Source organism: Nerophis lumbriciformis, linkage group LG25 (genome assembly GCF_033978685.3).
Source record: "Nerophis lumbriciformis linkage group LG25, RoL_Nlum_v2.1, whole genome shotgun sequence".
NCBI lineage: Eukaryota > Metazoa > Chordata > Actinopteri > Syngnathiformes > Syngnathidae > Nerophis > Nerophis lumbriciformis.
Genome location: NC_084572.2, coordinates 11707501 through 11724427, shown reverse-complemented (window position 1 = coordinate 11724427; position 16927 = coordinate 11707501). Strand labels below are relative to the sequence as shown.

General features: G+C 40.4%; 1 protein-coding gene across 6 annotated transcripts in view; it reads right to left on the bottom strand.

Annotated features, from left to right (window-relative positions):
* Positions 1 to 16237: 16237 nt before the first annotated feature.
* The window catches only part of septin9b (septin 9b), a 234122-nt gene continuing 233432 nt past the window's right edge, over positions 16238 to 16927 (bottom strand). For all 6 annotated transcript variants that reach the window (XM_061983715.1, XM_061983713.1, XM_061983714.1 and 3 more), the window contains one exon: positions 16238 to 16927. This exon is cut by the window's right edge and continues 430 nt beyond it. The gene's annotated coding sequence lies outside the window, so the exon portion shown is untranslated.

The window sequence follows — 16927 nt, the reverse complement described above, 5'->3', positions numbered from 1 at the left end:
CGATTCTGTTCATAACTTTTATGGACAGAATTTCTCGGCGCAGTCAAGGCGTTGAGGGGATTCGGTTTGGTGGCTGCAGGATTAGGTCTCTGCTTTTTGCAGATGATGTGGTCCTGATGGCTTCATCTAGCCAGGATCTTCAGCTCTCACTGGATCGGTTCGCAGCTGAGTGTGAAGCGACTGGGATGAGAATCAGCACCTCCAAGTCCGAGTCCATGGTTCTCGCCCGGAAAAGGGTGGAGTGTCATCTCCGGGCTGGGGAGGAGATCTTGCCCCAAGTGGAGGAGTTCAAGTACCTCGGAGTCTTGTTCACGAGTGAGGGAAGAGTGGATCGTGAGATCGACATGCGGATCGGTGCGGCGTCTTCAGTAATGCGGACGCTGTATCGATCCGTTGTGGTGAAGAAGGAGCTGAGCCGGAAGGCAATGCTCTCAATTTACCGGTCGATCTACGTTCCCATCCTCACCTATGGTCATGAGCTTTGGGTTATGACCGAAAGGACAAGATCACGGGTACAAGCGGCCGAAATGAGTTTCCTCCGCCGGGTGGCGGGGCTCTCCCTTAGAGATAGGGTGAGAAGCTCTGTCATCCGGGGAGAGCTCAAAGTAAAGCCGCTGCTCCTCCACATCGAGAGGAGCCAGATGAGGTGGTTCGGGCATCTAGTCAGGATGCCACCCGAGCGCCTCCCTAGGGAGTTGTTTAGGGCACGTCCGACCGGTAGGAGGCCACGAGGAAGACCCAGGACACGTTGGGAAGACTATGTCTCCCGGCTGGCCTGGGAACGCTTCGGGATCCCCCGGGAGGAGCTGGACGAAGTGGCTGGGGAGAGGGAAGTCTGGGCTTCCCTGCTTAGGCTGCTGCCCCCGCGACCCGACCTCGGATAAGCGGAAGAAGATGGATGGATGGATGGAATCACATGGTGGATTCATTTCGATTAATCATGATTAAAATATAATTCATTTAAAAAGGAAAACCGCATTTTTTTATTTTTTTTTATTGTTTCTTTCATCTACGATCATTAAGTGAGGCCTGGGCTATTTATCGATGTTATCGATAAATTCAAGTTTTTTGTTGGAGACGATTTGAAAAATAAAAAAAGTATGTTTTTCTCCTGCATTTACCGCCTCCTTACTTCCTGAGCGGAGATCCATAAACCTCGCAAAAGATGGCTAATGTTAATGTAAGCCGTTTATTATTCCGAAGAAAAGAAAAGTGTTGTGAGTGCTTTAGAATTGCGGCAACAGGTGACTGCAAGTTTTTTGTTTTTTTTTAAGAAAAGGCAGCAGCGCAACAAACTTATTCCAGCATCTGAAACAGCATCAAGCCGAGTGGGAGAAATGCAACTCTTTACGAGTCGAACAAGACCGGAACAACAACAAACTACTCCTAAGAAGCAGCTTACTGTGGTGAAATCATTAACACCAGGTACCATATACAGTATGATGAGAAAGGAGAGCGATCACTAAAGCAGTCACTCTGCACATCCAACCCTGACAGTATGCGTGCGTGCTGCTATAAAACTCCCGTGGAATTATAACCCATTGAATCATCAATATTGTGATATATTACAAGTGCAATGAAGTGTACATTGTCTTTAACATAAGTACACACTAACAAGGAGCCCAGGATACTTCATGGAAAAGCCTGCATTTATCCACTTACTAAAACTATATTGATTATTTATTTGCATACAATGTACAATACCACATTTTTATTTAAATAATAATTTTATTCAAGACAGAAGTTTCAAGTTTGCACTTTATTGATCTGATGGATTTGTATTACTATTTAGTGATTATTGGTATCTTTACTGATTTACTGAAGTTTATTTGCATTAGGGTTGTACGGTATTGGTATAGTACCGCGATACTAATTAATCATTTTCAGTACGATACCGTCTCTGAAACGTACCGGTCACGCACCCCCCCCTTTCCTGGCTCACGAGCAGAGGAGCATGTTCGGCGGCACACAATCACAGAGTACTTACAAGCAGACACAGTGTGTAGATAGAAAAGGGAGAACGGACAAATTTTTGCTTAAAAACTAACAATAAAGGTGAAGTTATAACACTGAACCGTCCTCAGGAAGAGGTGCTTTAAGAAATGGCTAGCTAGCTAGCTAGCTAGCGGCTAACGTCCATCCGCCGTCGGCAGTGTTTTAGCTACTTCTAAATCACTAATCCTGGTCTCCATGGCGACAAATAAAGTAAGTTTCTTACAAGTATCATCCCTGCAGGACGAGGAATAGCTAAACATGCTTCACTACACACCGTAGCTCACCGGCGTCAAAATGTAAACAAACGCCATTGGTGGATCTACACCTGACATCCACTGTAATGATACCAAAGTACAGGAGCGGAGCGAGTCGATACTACTCTGATTACGTCAATATTTTATGGCATCACAACATCTTCTTTCGTTTTTAAAAAATGTATTTTATGTTTAAAAACTCAGGAATTATGTCCCTGGACACATGAAGACTTTGAATATGACCAATGTATGATCCTGTAACGACTTGGTATCGGATTTATACCCAAATTTGTGGTATCATCCAAAACTAATGTAAAGTATCAAACAACGGAAGAATAAATTATTATTACATTTTAACAGAAGTGTAGATAGAACACATTAAAAGAGAGACTAAGCAGATAAACAGTAAATGGATAAGTAGATTAATAATTCATTTTCTACCACTTGTCCTTAATAATGTTGACAAAATAATAGAATGATAAATGACAATATGTTACTGCATACGTCAGCAGACTAAATTAGGAGCCTATGTTTGCTTACTTACTAATAAAAGACAAGTTGTCTAGTATGTTCACTGTTTTATTTAAGGACAAACTTGCAATAAGAAACATATGTTTAATGTACCCTAAGATTTTTTGTTAAAATAAAGCCAATAATGCAATTTTTTGTGGTCCTCTTTATTTAGAAAAGTATCAAAAAGTACCGAAAAGTATCAAAATATTGGTATCGGGACAACACTTGCACAGAGTCTTGCATTCAACCATGTAAATAAGCGATTTATAGTCCATCAAGACCCACAATGCAATGCGTTTCCACGTCATAATAAATCAAGCCCTATAGTTTGCACACACTGGTTGCTACTTGTTAGAGATGCGCGGATAGGCAAATATTTCATCCGCAACCGCATCACAAAAGTCGTCAACCATCCGCATCCACCCGAACTAACATTTAATCAAAACCGCACCCGCCCGTTGTTATATATCTAATATAGACGATGCAAGGCATTAGTGAGGTTATAAAGCTTTTGCCTGTTAAAGAAAGGAGACTGATCCAATGCAGCAGAGACATTCAATGCGTGCCATGCTGTCACGGCCCAGACGCACACCAGTGCGCAATCATCTGGGAGCCGCGCTGAGCGCACCTCCAAGCGCGTGGAGGTGCGATGTCCCTCGCACCCGCGGCGGCTCCACCCGGGCTCGCGCCCGAGGCTTCAGCGCGCACCGCGGCGGCCATCCTACTCGTCGCGGCCTAGCCCTCGCGGCTCTCGCTGCCGGCGACGGCCGGGTATGGGCCCGACGCTCCAGCGCCATCCATTTTCAGGGCTAGTTGATTCGGCAGGTGGGTTGTTACACACTCCTTAGCGGGTTCCGACTTCCATGGCCACCGTCCTGCTGTCTATATCAACCAACACCTTTTCTGGGGTCTGATGAGCGTCGGCATCGGGCGCCTTAACCCGGCGTTCGGTTCATCCCGCAGCGCCAGTTCTGCTTACCAAAAGTGGCCGACTCGGCTCACCAGGGTGAGCCCCACCCCTTTCGTGAGCGCACTGCGCGCGGAGTGACCCCTGTTACGCGCCCCCGGCAATGGGGTGGCGGGCAGGTAAGCTGCGCGGGCGGAGCGCGCGGAGTGACCCCTGTTACGAGCCCCCGGCCACGGGGGTGGCGGGCAGGTAAGCTGCTTACCTGCTGCGCGTGACGCCGGCCGCGGCGAAGGCGGACGAGGCGGGGTGTCGGTGCGGTGGTGACCCTGGACGTGCGTCGGGCCCTTCTCGCGGATCACCTCAGCTACGGCTCCCGGTGGGGCCCTCTCGGGGGAAGGGGCCTCGGTCCCGGACCCCGGCGAGGCGTCCCTTCTCCGCTCCGTAAAAGTGTCCCATCTCTTTTTTTTTTTCTTCTTCTGTTGTGGCATATGCTGCAGGTGCCTGCTCGTTTTTCGTATGTGGGTAACAACATTTAACTATGTATATATATTTCCGGATTGGTTTAACTGCCACCCGCCTGAATCTATTTAAAATCTAATTTTTTTTCATTTCAACCGCCCGACCCGACCCGCGGATAAAATCCCGCGGTTGTGTCCGCAAACCGCGCATCTCTACTACTTGTAATTTGGATCTTAGATGATAAAAATCTCAACAAATCCTTTTTTTCCCCCCCAGAAGCCATCATTACACCTACTATTTATACTCCAAGCACCTCATTCCAAGCCAAAGGCACTCCAGCAAACTACCCGGCACTCATTTTTCACACAGCCTAAAGGAGTACGAATGGCAGCATGACAGCCACTTTCTCAAAGTAGTGACAGAGGCAGCATCCAAATGTCCAACGCGTGCCAACGCACCCCGAAGGCTGATGTATACATCGCTATCAATTTCAGCTGACAGGCAATGCACATCCACTCACGCTCGCCATCAGTGTGAGACCTATTTGATGCGCCTGTCATTCAGCCCCATTAAAACGGTCGCTGAAAAGCCGCATTGTTTGTGCTCTTTGCTCCCCTCAGCAGCACCAAGCAGGCGCACCATCGATACTCACTTCCCGCTAAACAACCTCCGCCTCCCTCGGGAGCTACCCACCTCCACTGGTCACTTCAATGAAATACGCAGCCCTGTTTTAATCAAGGCGAATTTGCGTGCGAATGGGTTGGGAGGCGGTGGGCCGCACACGCCAACCCTGAGAGAATGCAGCGGGAGGTTTGATTAGGAGCAAGGGGGAGGAGATGATGAACTCGGAGGGGCGGGGAGGTTGCTGGGAACAAGAAAAGTCCAAATTAGGGAAAGGATGAGATGAATGTGGCGAATTAGCATACAGGGAAGAGCAAACGGCGACACCATGCTTTATAACGGGATAGTGAGTCGTGAAAAACCTTATTTACAGTACACCGTACTACAGCTGAACATTACACCTAAAGAAAGTGTGTTTCAAGCGCAATTAACACATCATCTTACTGACAGGATGCAGTGTGTCTCCCATAACAATGTGACCTCGGTAGATGTGAAGGTAATGTGCGGAATTCCACAGGGTTCGGTTCTTGGCCGTTCACTCTTCGGCATCTACATGCTGCCGCTAGGTGACATCATACGCAAATACGGTGTAAGCGTTCACTGTTATGCTGATGACACCCAACTCTACATGCCGCTAAAGCTGACCAACACGCCGGATTGCAGTCACCTGGAGGCGTGTCTTAATGAAATTAATAAATGGATGTCGGCTAATTTTTTGCGTTTTAAAGGGGAACATTATCACCAGACATATGTAAGGGTCAATATATACCTTGATGTTGCAGAAAAAAGACCATATATTTTTTTAACCGATTTCCGAACTCTAAATGGGTGAATTGTGGCGAATTGAACGCCTTTCTATTATTCGCTCTCGTGACGTCACGTTGTGACGTCACATCGGGAAGCAATCCGCCATTTTCTCACTTTCGTCGGTGTGTTGTCGGAGGGTGTAACAACACGAACAGGGACGGATTCAAGTTGCACCAGTGGCCCAAAGATGCGAAAGTGGTAAGAAATTGGACAAAATTTGTTCAAAATACGAGGGTGTTGGGAAAGCCGACGAAATGGTCAGTCGTTTGTTCCGCACACTTTACCGACGAAAGCTATTCTACGACAGAGATGGCAAGAATGTGTGGATATCCTGCAACACTCAAATAAATAAATACTCAAAGCAGATGCATTTCCAACGATAAAGTCAAAGAAATCTGTCGCCAGACCCCCATTGAATCTGCCGGAGTGTGTGAGCTATTCAGTTTGTTCCCGCAGACGAGCGAGCTAAACCCTCTGGATGTCTTGGCTCACACCGTCCCTTATGCCACCGAAGATGATCAAGAGAAGAATATCGACCCTAGCTTCCCTGGCCTGCTGACATCAACTCCAAAACTGGACAGATCAGCTTTCAGGAAAAGAGAGCGGATGAGGGTATGTCTACAGAATATATTAATTGATGAAAACTTTATTCATTACTCGCGGTTTTACGTAAATTATTATACATAAACTGTGTTTACCAATAATTTAGCTTAAAAACATTTATTTTTTTCAATCATTCGAGTACATTCGGGTAGTCTTGTGTAATGCAGTATTTTGTGTCTATTTAGGTATGGTTAACCGGAGTGCTGAAATCGTGGAAAAATATATCTTCTTAGCGCGCCTGAAATGGGCTGTCTGCACTCTCAAAGTGCATGTTGTTGCCAAATGTATTTCATATGCTGTAAACCTAGTTCATAGTTGTTAGTAATTATCTTACCAGACAGTGTTAAGCCGCTGAAATACGAGTCTGAATCCGAGCTAATGTCGCTATACCTTGCTGTTATTTCCGCCATGTTTGTTTGTATTGGCATCACTGTGTGACGTCACAGGAAAATGGACGGGTGTATATAACGATGGTTAAAATCAGGCACTTTGAAGCTTTTTTTAGGGATATTGCGTGATGGGTAAAATTTTGAAAAAAAACTTCGAAAAATAAAATAAGCCACTGGGAACTGATTTTTACTGGTTTTAACCCTTCTGAAATTGTGATAATGTTCCCCTTTAACACTAAGAAAACAGAAATGCTGATTATCGGTCCTGCTAGACACCGACACCTATTAATAATACCACCTTAACATTTGACAACCAAACAATTACACTAGGCGACTATGTAAAGAATCTGGGTATTATCTTCGACCCAACTCTCTCGTTTGAGTCACACATTAAGAGTGTTACTAAAACGGCCTTCTTTCATCTCCGTAATATCGCTAAAATTCGTTCCATTTTGTCCACCAGACCTGAGATCATTATTCATGTGTTCGTCTCGTCTCGATTACTGTAACATATTATTTTCGGGTCTCCCTATGTCTAGCATTAAAAGATTACATTAGGTACAAAATGCGGCTGCTAGACTTTTGAAAAAAACAAGAAAGTTTGATCATATTACGCCTATACTGGCTCACCTGCACTGGCTTCCTGTGCACTTAAGATGCGACTTTAAGGTTTTAAAACTTACGTATAAAATACTAAACGGTCTAGCTCCATCCTATCTTGCTGATTGTATTGTACCATATGTCCCGGCCAGAAATCCGTGTTCATAGAACTTCAGCTTATTAGGGATTCCCAGAGCCCAAAAAAAGTCTGCGGGCTATAGAGCGTTTTCTATTCGGGCTCCAGTACTATGGAATGCCCTCCCGGTAACAGTTAGAGATGCTACCTCAGTAGAAGCATTTAAGTCCCATCTTAAAACTCATTTGTATACTCTAGCCTTTAAATAGCCCCCCCTTTTAGACCAGTTGATCTGCCGTCTCTTTTCTGCTCTGCCCCCCTCTCCTGCGTGGAGAGGTTATTAGGTGACCACAGATGAAGCGCCAGCTGTTCAAAGTCGGGACCCGGGGTGGACCACTCATCTGTGCATCAGTTAATGACGTCTCTGCGCTGCTTACTTGCCTCCACTCAAGATGATCCCCTGCTGGCCCCACTATGGACTGGACTCTCACACTATTAACTAGATCCACTCGACGTCCATTGCACCGGTCGCCCGGTGCACCGGTCATTGTGCCTTGTGCAGCCCTTTGAGACACTCGTGATTTAGGGCTATATAAATAAACTTTGATTGAACACGCTACACTTGCACATGTCCGAAAAAAAAGCAGTAGGAAGCAGAGAATAAATAATCCAACACCTTCTGATATATTTAGTCCAAATACTGTGGTTAAACGTCACCATTTTCTAGTAGGTAGAAATTATAGACTACACTGCAGTGATACTCACCTGGTGGGTCAGGACACGGAAATGGGTTACGGAGACTTTTTCAATTAGTTGCAGGTGTTGGCCTGGGAAAAAAATATGAAAACAATATTTGTGTAATTCATTTTCATATTAGGAGGTGTTTAAACTCGTCATATAAAATTGATGATGTTAATTGCTTGAGCGTGTATGAGATATTCAACGTAAATTAGCATTGAGCTAGCCCTTTTCTTAAAATGCATTTTGTTTGTGTTGAATGTCACATATTATTTTGTTTTAATTCACATGTAAATTATAACTGACATGCTTTATTTATGTATGTTTATGTTCACGGTGCTTCAAAGAAGAGACTCAGGAATGGAACTCTACTTAAGTCTTTTCTGTAACCAAATATTATCAGGAGCAGAATCGTAAACAATATTTGGAGGTGTTTAAAATCTGCCGTGTAAAATCGCTGATGCAAATTGCTGGTGCATTTATGGGATTTTCAATGTAAATTAGCATCAAGATAGAGCTTTTCTTGAAATGCATTTCGTTTATGTCAAATGTCACAATTAAGTAATTTTTGGTTATCTCATGTACATTATAATTGACATGCTTTATTATGGAGTGGCTTGTTACGGACCACAACCAAGAGAGGGGCCCACATGATCAGAGAGACTCTGACCACCTTCAAGTCAATTGTTTTTATTTTCAATAACTACTGACACTTGGAACCTTAAAGGTTCTCACTGATTAGCAACTTCAAAAATCAAACCCAAATATTCATATTATTAAATACCGAAAAGGGGCCACAGACAAAATCTTGTTCAGGGGCCACAAAAAGCACAGTTGTGAAGCACTGGAATAAAGATACTGCATTGATGATGCAAAAAAAGAGAAAATAAATAGGTGTAAAAAAAAAAGGGGGAAAAAGAAGATAATAATCAAACACGAATGAGGAAAACTATATTATATAAATAAATAAATAGACATGTTCTGCTTCCGCTTTGTGCTAGCTTAGAAGACAGTCAATAAAGACTCAAGTTGAGGTTATTTTAAAAGTGTTTGCTTTAAGTACTGGCTGTAAAACTAACCATACATTTTTTTTTAATTGTTAATATGACTTACATGAGTATCAAAATAACCTCTCTGTGACATTCTAACATATCAGAAATGCATTAAAACAAATGCGCTAGCTCGATGCTAATTTACATTGAATCTTGCCATAGAGATGCTACTGGTTAGCATAAGCGATTTTATAGGGCGATTTCAACACCTCCAAACAGGACAATCAAATACACAACTAAGACACACAACAACAGCAACAAAGAACAATATGGAGTTTGTCCTTTGTTTTTACTCTTTTGGGACACATTTCTACAACTAATTAAAGGGTATCTGTGAGTTGTTTTTTTAGGTCAAAGGTCACCCAAAAAGGACTGCTGGTAAAATGATTGGGTTGAGGTCAGGGTTCTATGCATCTAGCTAAAAATGACAACAAAAATAAAGCTGCTAATTGATAGACTACACGCGTTCTTTTGGTTGAACAGTTACAGGTCAGGTCTTCTAAATTGTGTCACAAATTCACAAGTATTTATTAAAACAGGTCACAGGTAAATGTTACAGCGCTGGTCTCACTTCCGTAAAAACGTTGTAAATTGCGTGCGTAGGCTCCACAAATGGGGCCTACGCAAGCAAGCTTTGCAAAAGTGCAAAGGATCAGAGGGTGGGGCTAGTCCAAGGTAAAAGAAGTGATGAAGAGGGAGACACTTGAGAAAATTCCATCCATCCATCCATCCATTTTCTACCGCTTGTCCCTTTACAAGTTGCCACCTCATTACAGATAGACAGATAACGTTCACACTCACATTCACACACGAGGGCCAATTTAATTATTAATGAAATTTAAAAAATTTTAACATCTGAGGCTAGTTCCTCCTTTTCAAGATGTTAACCTTTGACCATTCTTAAGCTATTGAAGGCAGCTTGAACTTGAGGTTACATTTGGACACATTATTCTATAAAGGGATTAGACATAAGAAAACACATCAATGTCTTCAAAACAACAGATAGTAGGACAGGCGCGAAGGTCGAAGGTGCGCTTAGTCAAACAGTCAGACAGCGAATGAAGTTCAAAACAAATGTATGGATTTAAGCGTGTATTTGCTAGAAGATGCTTAGGTAATGTCAGTTTATATGCTGCATTATTACACTCCGTTCATAAATTGGGTCTCAAAGTTGTGTGTTAGCATGTCTTGTCGCGGCAAGATGTTTTTTGCAGTAGTTAAAGCGGAAAAGCGACAAAGCTCGGCAAGTAGTGTAAGTAGCATCACATAAAAGGCCCTTTTACACAGTACGAACTTTCACATTTACACGGGTAAATAAATTTCCCTCTGCGTTTCCACCAAAAACTACCCGGGTAGAGCTACTGTAGTTCCTCAGAACTCTATTTTTAATTCCTAGTCGGGAGGTGGGACTTTCGAATTATTTCAGGAACCTAAGAGAGGGTGGTCTGTGCTTCCGATCGCTGATTGGTTGAACACAGTTGGGGTGTTCCTAAAACTTTGCATTCGAAGTTTCAGCAGCCATTACAGAGGATGCGAGGAAAATGTGTTTATTTAAACTAGTGTGCAGTTCAGTGCTGTTTATTATTCTTTACAATCGTCATTTCAATACGCAAAACAACCAAAAGTGGACGGACTCTTTTTTTTAAACGTATTTACAGACTTCAAAGCGGTGACATCGTAGTTTGAAGATAAATGTGAAATGAAGGATGAGTATAAGGAAGGCAAATGACATCAAATATTAACTATTTACTTTATTACATGCTGTAAAAATAGTCAGTGACACGCCAATTGTGTAGTTATTCGTCTAAACCAGAGTGAACCGACAGCTAATGCTAACGGGCTAACGTTTATGTTGTTGGTGTTAGATTAACACTGACATGTATTATTGATATAGTGTTATTTCAGCTAAACTGGACCATGAGGAATCGTTCGATCCTCATGAATTCAGGATGACTTTCTGACTGCTGGACACTACATAAGGAGCTTTTTATGTAAAATCCAGTATATTTAGTTTTTAAATTACATCGTTTTGTATATTATTGCTTTGTATTTCATTTACTTGCACTTTAGTAAAATAAATAAATATGACCTAATATTGTCCTGTTTATTTGAATAATATAAATATACTATACCCCTCCATACGTCGTCTTCTAATTTGTATAAACTACCCTCAACTGTGAAATGCGGTGGAAACGCAAACCACATACTTCTGCAGGAACCTATAGTTCCAGGAATTCAAGGTTCCAGGAACTTAAAATTTCCTGAAGTTTTGGTGGAAAAGGGGGTATTGATTGTTACGCTTCTCCCAAGATGCAGCAGGAACTCCGGAGGCAAGGTGCAGGAAAGACGATGATTCATTCTCATGAATCATTCAAAAATACAAACAAGCATGCCGATAGCACAGGAATCAAAAGATAAACAGGCATAGGCACCAGAAGCAAGGTATACGCAAACGTAACTTGTTGCTTACAACAAACAAGACAGCCAGACTGAGTTTGTCAAAAAGCAGGAAATAAGTAGCTCTCTGATTAATGCCCAGGAGCAGGTGAGCGTCCCAAACACTAATAAGAGGCAGGTGAAACTAATCAGCACCCATGACAACTAAAACACAAACCCAGGGATGCTGAAAACAGAACCGAGGGAGTCAAAAAACTAAACAAAACATGATCCGGGCAACAGATTATGACATTGATATTGAGTTAAAAAAGAAAACATGTCCAGTTCATTGCCTCGATTATGTGTATGCATATTTTTACTATTATACATTCTGACAAACAAAAATGGCACCCACATTCACACATTTGGTTGACTTCTGGTGCAGACAGATGTTGATCTGGTTGAGTAACTCTATCAACATTTGGTTGGCTGTTTAGATGGCAGACAGTTCATTGGCTGTCTGATCACTCACACTCTGCCTGGTAACAACGGCAATGAGGAGACGTTTATTACCACCAAGGGCTTCTGTTCTTTTCTTTTTTAATAAACAAGTAGGCTAATATTAAAAAGATAATATGGGGATATGATCCAGCTGAGACTCATAATGTACCTGCTGTTAAAATTGGCGGTTGTAGATTTTTTTTTTTATAGCAGTAGAGGGAGGAGGCAACAAGAACCCCCCTTTTTTTCCCCCTGAGCGATTAGCATCCTGCTAATAGACAAACTTACCAAATAGCACAGCAGGTGATGCAGTAAATCACGGCATCATCTTAACCGCCGAGCAAAACAACAACATTTTTTACATGCTAATGCAGCGATTGTCAAACTGTGGTACATGTACTACTAGTGGGCTCTATTTACAGCAAACTTGTTTTCATTGAGGGCCACATTGCATTTATGTCTGCTCTCAGAGGGCTGCTTGTTCCAGTGAATATATATGAATTGTAGTGTATAATCGCCTCATCATGTTATTAAACAATTCCCTATGGATTTGATAATTACATTTCTTTACATACAAATTGATTTAAAACGTACTTGCTCTTGAAATTATAAGTCAGGGGGACAAGTCTTTTATTCTTACAAAAAATGTTTGGAATTTTTGTTAATAATACAGGGTTGTTGCAACTTTTTCCAACAAGGGCCACATACTAATAAGTCAAAGTATGCAGGGGCCATTTTGATATATTTTTAGTTTGTAAAAAAATATGCATTACATATGTTTAAAAACAAAAGTTAATGTCACCTTTGTGTTTTAGGTGACAAACTATACTATTATTAATTATTACACGAGAAAAAAACAACAACACTAAAAATAAAGACAACGATGAAATTGTAATACTAATTTATAATAATATACTGTCACTCTTAACACAAAGACTGACCTTAGGTTTTGTCTTAAAAAGTGTGTAAGTGTGTATATATAGATAGATAGATAGATAGATAGATAGATAGATAGATAGATAGACATACACACAAACACACAGTTGAGGTTTCTGTGGTTTATCCATTATACAGTGCTCAATACCGGGGTAAAGCAGAACATATGCTTGGTCAGGAAAAAACACAAGAGGCTATATCATCCCTACAAGCCTGTTTCGCAGGTATACCTGCTTGAGGGCCACATTGCAGTTCACATCACTGCTTCTTCTCACTGCTTTTGGACATTTAATCATTTGAGCTAAAATGTGTGCAGGTGTGGGGGGGGGGGGGGGGTATATTTACAGGTAGAATTCACCAAGTCAAGTATTTCATATATATATTATAAATACTTGAATTTCAGTGTTCATTTATTTACACATATACACACACATAACACTCATCTACTCATTGTTGAGTTAAGGGTTGAATTGTCCATCCTTGTTCTATTCTCTATCACTATTTTTCGAACCATGCTGAACACCCTCTCTGATACATTGCAGGGGGGGGGTATATTTACAGGTAGAATTCACCAAGTCAAGTATTTCATATATATATATATATATATATATATATATATATATATATATATATATATATATATTTATTTATTTATTATATATATATTTTATTATATATATTTTTTATTATATATATATATATATATATATATATATATATAATAAATACTTGAATTTCAGTGTTCATTTATTTACACATATACACACACATAACACTCATCTACTCATTGTTGAGTTAAGGGTTGAATTGTCCATCCTTGTTCTATTCTCTGTCACTATTTTTCGAACCATGCTGAACACCCTCTCTGATACATTGCTGTGTGGCACGCACAAAAGTGCTTTCATCAAATGCACTAGATGGCAGTATTGTCCTGTTTAAGAGTGTCACAACATTGCTGTTTACGGCAGACGAACTGCTTTACGGTATACAAAAAAGTGACTGCTGTTGTTGTGTGTTGTTGCCGCGCTGGGAGGACTTTAATGAAACTGCCTAACAATAAACCCACATAAGAAACCAAGAACTCGCCCTCCATCATTCTACAGTTATAACGTCATTGGGCAGGTACGCTTTTTTATATTGTGGAGGACCTGAGTCCGCCTGAATTTCGGGAGATTTTCGGGAGAAAATTTGTCCCGGGAGGTTTTCAGGAGAGGCGCTGAATTTCGGGAGTCTCCCGGAAAATCCTTCAAGCACTTTCTTAACTTAAATCATTACTTCACACCACAGCAGGATATCCCTTTTTTAGCATTTAGAAAGTCCCTTTCAAGTTAGCAGGTTAAACCAACATTGACATTTAACTTGTTTTAAAGGTGTTACTTGGTGTTGAGTTAACCACCTGCACGTTGGACGCTGATTGCTTCTGGAATGTCCGTGCATGCGGCTTCTTTCCTTTGAAGATTGAGAGCGATGTCACTCATCAAAGAGCTGCTCGTTAACGGCTCCTCTCAGTCTCTCCGTCTCTTCAGCGCGATGTCGGCTGAGTTCTGACTGTTACTCCCTCCGAGGTCTTAATCAAGGCTCAAGTTGTTCGTTTTCCTCAAACAGACATTTATTTCAGCCACGCCTTCTTCTCGTAACAACGATGCCAACACAATGCCAAAATAATGCCGTCAGAACTAATAAATAAGAAAAACAGAACTTACAATTAGTCTGACATCCAATAACATAAAACACACTGATTTCACATACATATCAGAAAGAATCATACCTCATTGGCCTCACAAACTCAGAGGGAATAAAGTTTCTTTTCAAGCCGAGACTTCATTAACATCTTCCATCAAATGCTTGCTGCCTCATGTTGCTTCTCTTATTCCGTCACATATTAATTGTCCCCCCAACAATGTGACCAAACCGGAAAGAAAAATATGTTCCTCTCCAATTTACATGAGTTTTGTAACAAAAATAAAGTTAACATATACTTGCATGAAATTACCAAATGAAATGCATTTTTAATCACATTATATGTAAATATGAACTTATATTTATACATTGTATTTATTTATTCTAACCAACTATGAAATGATATAACATATATACAATGTGCTTCTGTCAGCAGCTACAAGGGGTTCCCAAACTTTTTGACTCAGGGGGCCACATTGGGCTAAAACAAATCTGGCCGAGGGCCGGGCTGTATATATATATATATATATATATATATATATATATATATATATATATATATATATATATATATATATATATCCCCCGGGAAGAGCTGGACGAAGTGGCTGGGGAGAGGAGAGTCTTCCCTGCTTAGGCTGCTGCCCCCGTGACCCGACCTCGGATAAGCGGAAGATGGATGGATGGATATATATATATATATATATATATATACATACATACACGTTAGGTCCGGAAAAAAACACTATTTCATCCTTACTAGCCTGTTTTGCATATATTTTTATAATATATATATATTTATTTATTTTTTAAATCATATACATATATATATATATATATATATATACAATAAAATCCCCTGAAGAGCAGGGAAACCTGCAAAACAGGCTTGTAGGGATTAAATAGTCTTGTGTTTTTTTCCCTGACCGTATATTCCGCTCTACCCCACTAATGAGCACTGTATAATGGATAAACCACAGAAACCTCGACTAATATATATATATATATATATATATATATATATATATATATATATATATATATATATATATATATATATATATATATATACACGTTAGGTCAGAAAAAACACATGGGCTATATCATCCCGGCAAGCCTGTTTCGCAGGTTTCCCTGCTCGTCAGGTCATAAAAATCACGCTAGGTCTGGAAAAAAAACACTTTCATCCCTACAAGCCTATTTCGCATATACTATTTTTATAATATATATAATAAAATCCCCTGTAGAGCAGGGAACCTTGCGAAACAGGTTTGTAGGGATGAAATAGCCACCGTGTTTTTTCCTGACCTAACATATATTCCACTCCGATATTGAGAACTGTGTAACGGATAAACTACAGAAACCTCGACCATATATATATATATATATATATATATATATATATATATATATATACATATATATATATATATATATATACATATATATATATATATATATATACATATATATATATATATATATATATGTATATATATATATTCCAAGTGCGATGATGTGACGTTATCGATGGGAAAATGCATTTTTAGACAGTATGATTTGTCTGAGCGGCTAGGAGACAAGCGGTAGAAAATGGATTAGAAAGGACAGATTAAAAAAAAAAAAAAACTTTTTGGATGCTGGCGGGCCGTAGTTTGGGGACCCCTGCTTTAAATATTTAGCATTATTTATACAGTGCAACAGAAACATTTTCAATAAAGACAAGGGCATTCAAACAATAAAAATATCTATCTTTATTCTTCAGAGATAGCATGTGGAGGATAAAACCTTAATCTATGACACTGTCACAAATTACAATGACTATACAACAATAAGACAAAAAAAAGGTTGTGTTCATGCGGTTGCTGCCGAGTATGCAAGAAGATTATGGAACATGTTGCAAAAAGACGTCCCTCCAGTCGGTTTTGTCACAAAGCAAAGGTGTTGAAAGGACAAGTTTCTTGGCACACATGGAAAATCATGCAACTCAAACTAGCTCGCAACGTAAATATCACATTTGTGACGTCACTATGAGATGCTTTAATGGCAAACATGAACGAGCGCTTTACTACCAGGCCCTAAAGTGCAGGGGATTTAACTCTTTTTTTTAACCAAAACACATTTTCTTGCTAATTTACGGCCACTAATCTCTTGGATTCAACAGTTGCTGTGATAATGTCTTAACTAAACAGACAAATATTGTTTATAATAGAAAACACTTTAATATGGATGTACAGGCAAAAGAAATGGATAAAGGGGGGCAGCGATAAAAAGACACTGGTAAATGAGCACAGTGAAATACAAGGTGACGACGTTATAGATTTTAAAAGCCTCAGACTTGAAGTTAGCTACTCCACACTTTCTCTCTCAGTTGCAGTGTGGAGGACAACATTGTCCTCCTCCTTAATACATTAAAGCTA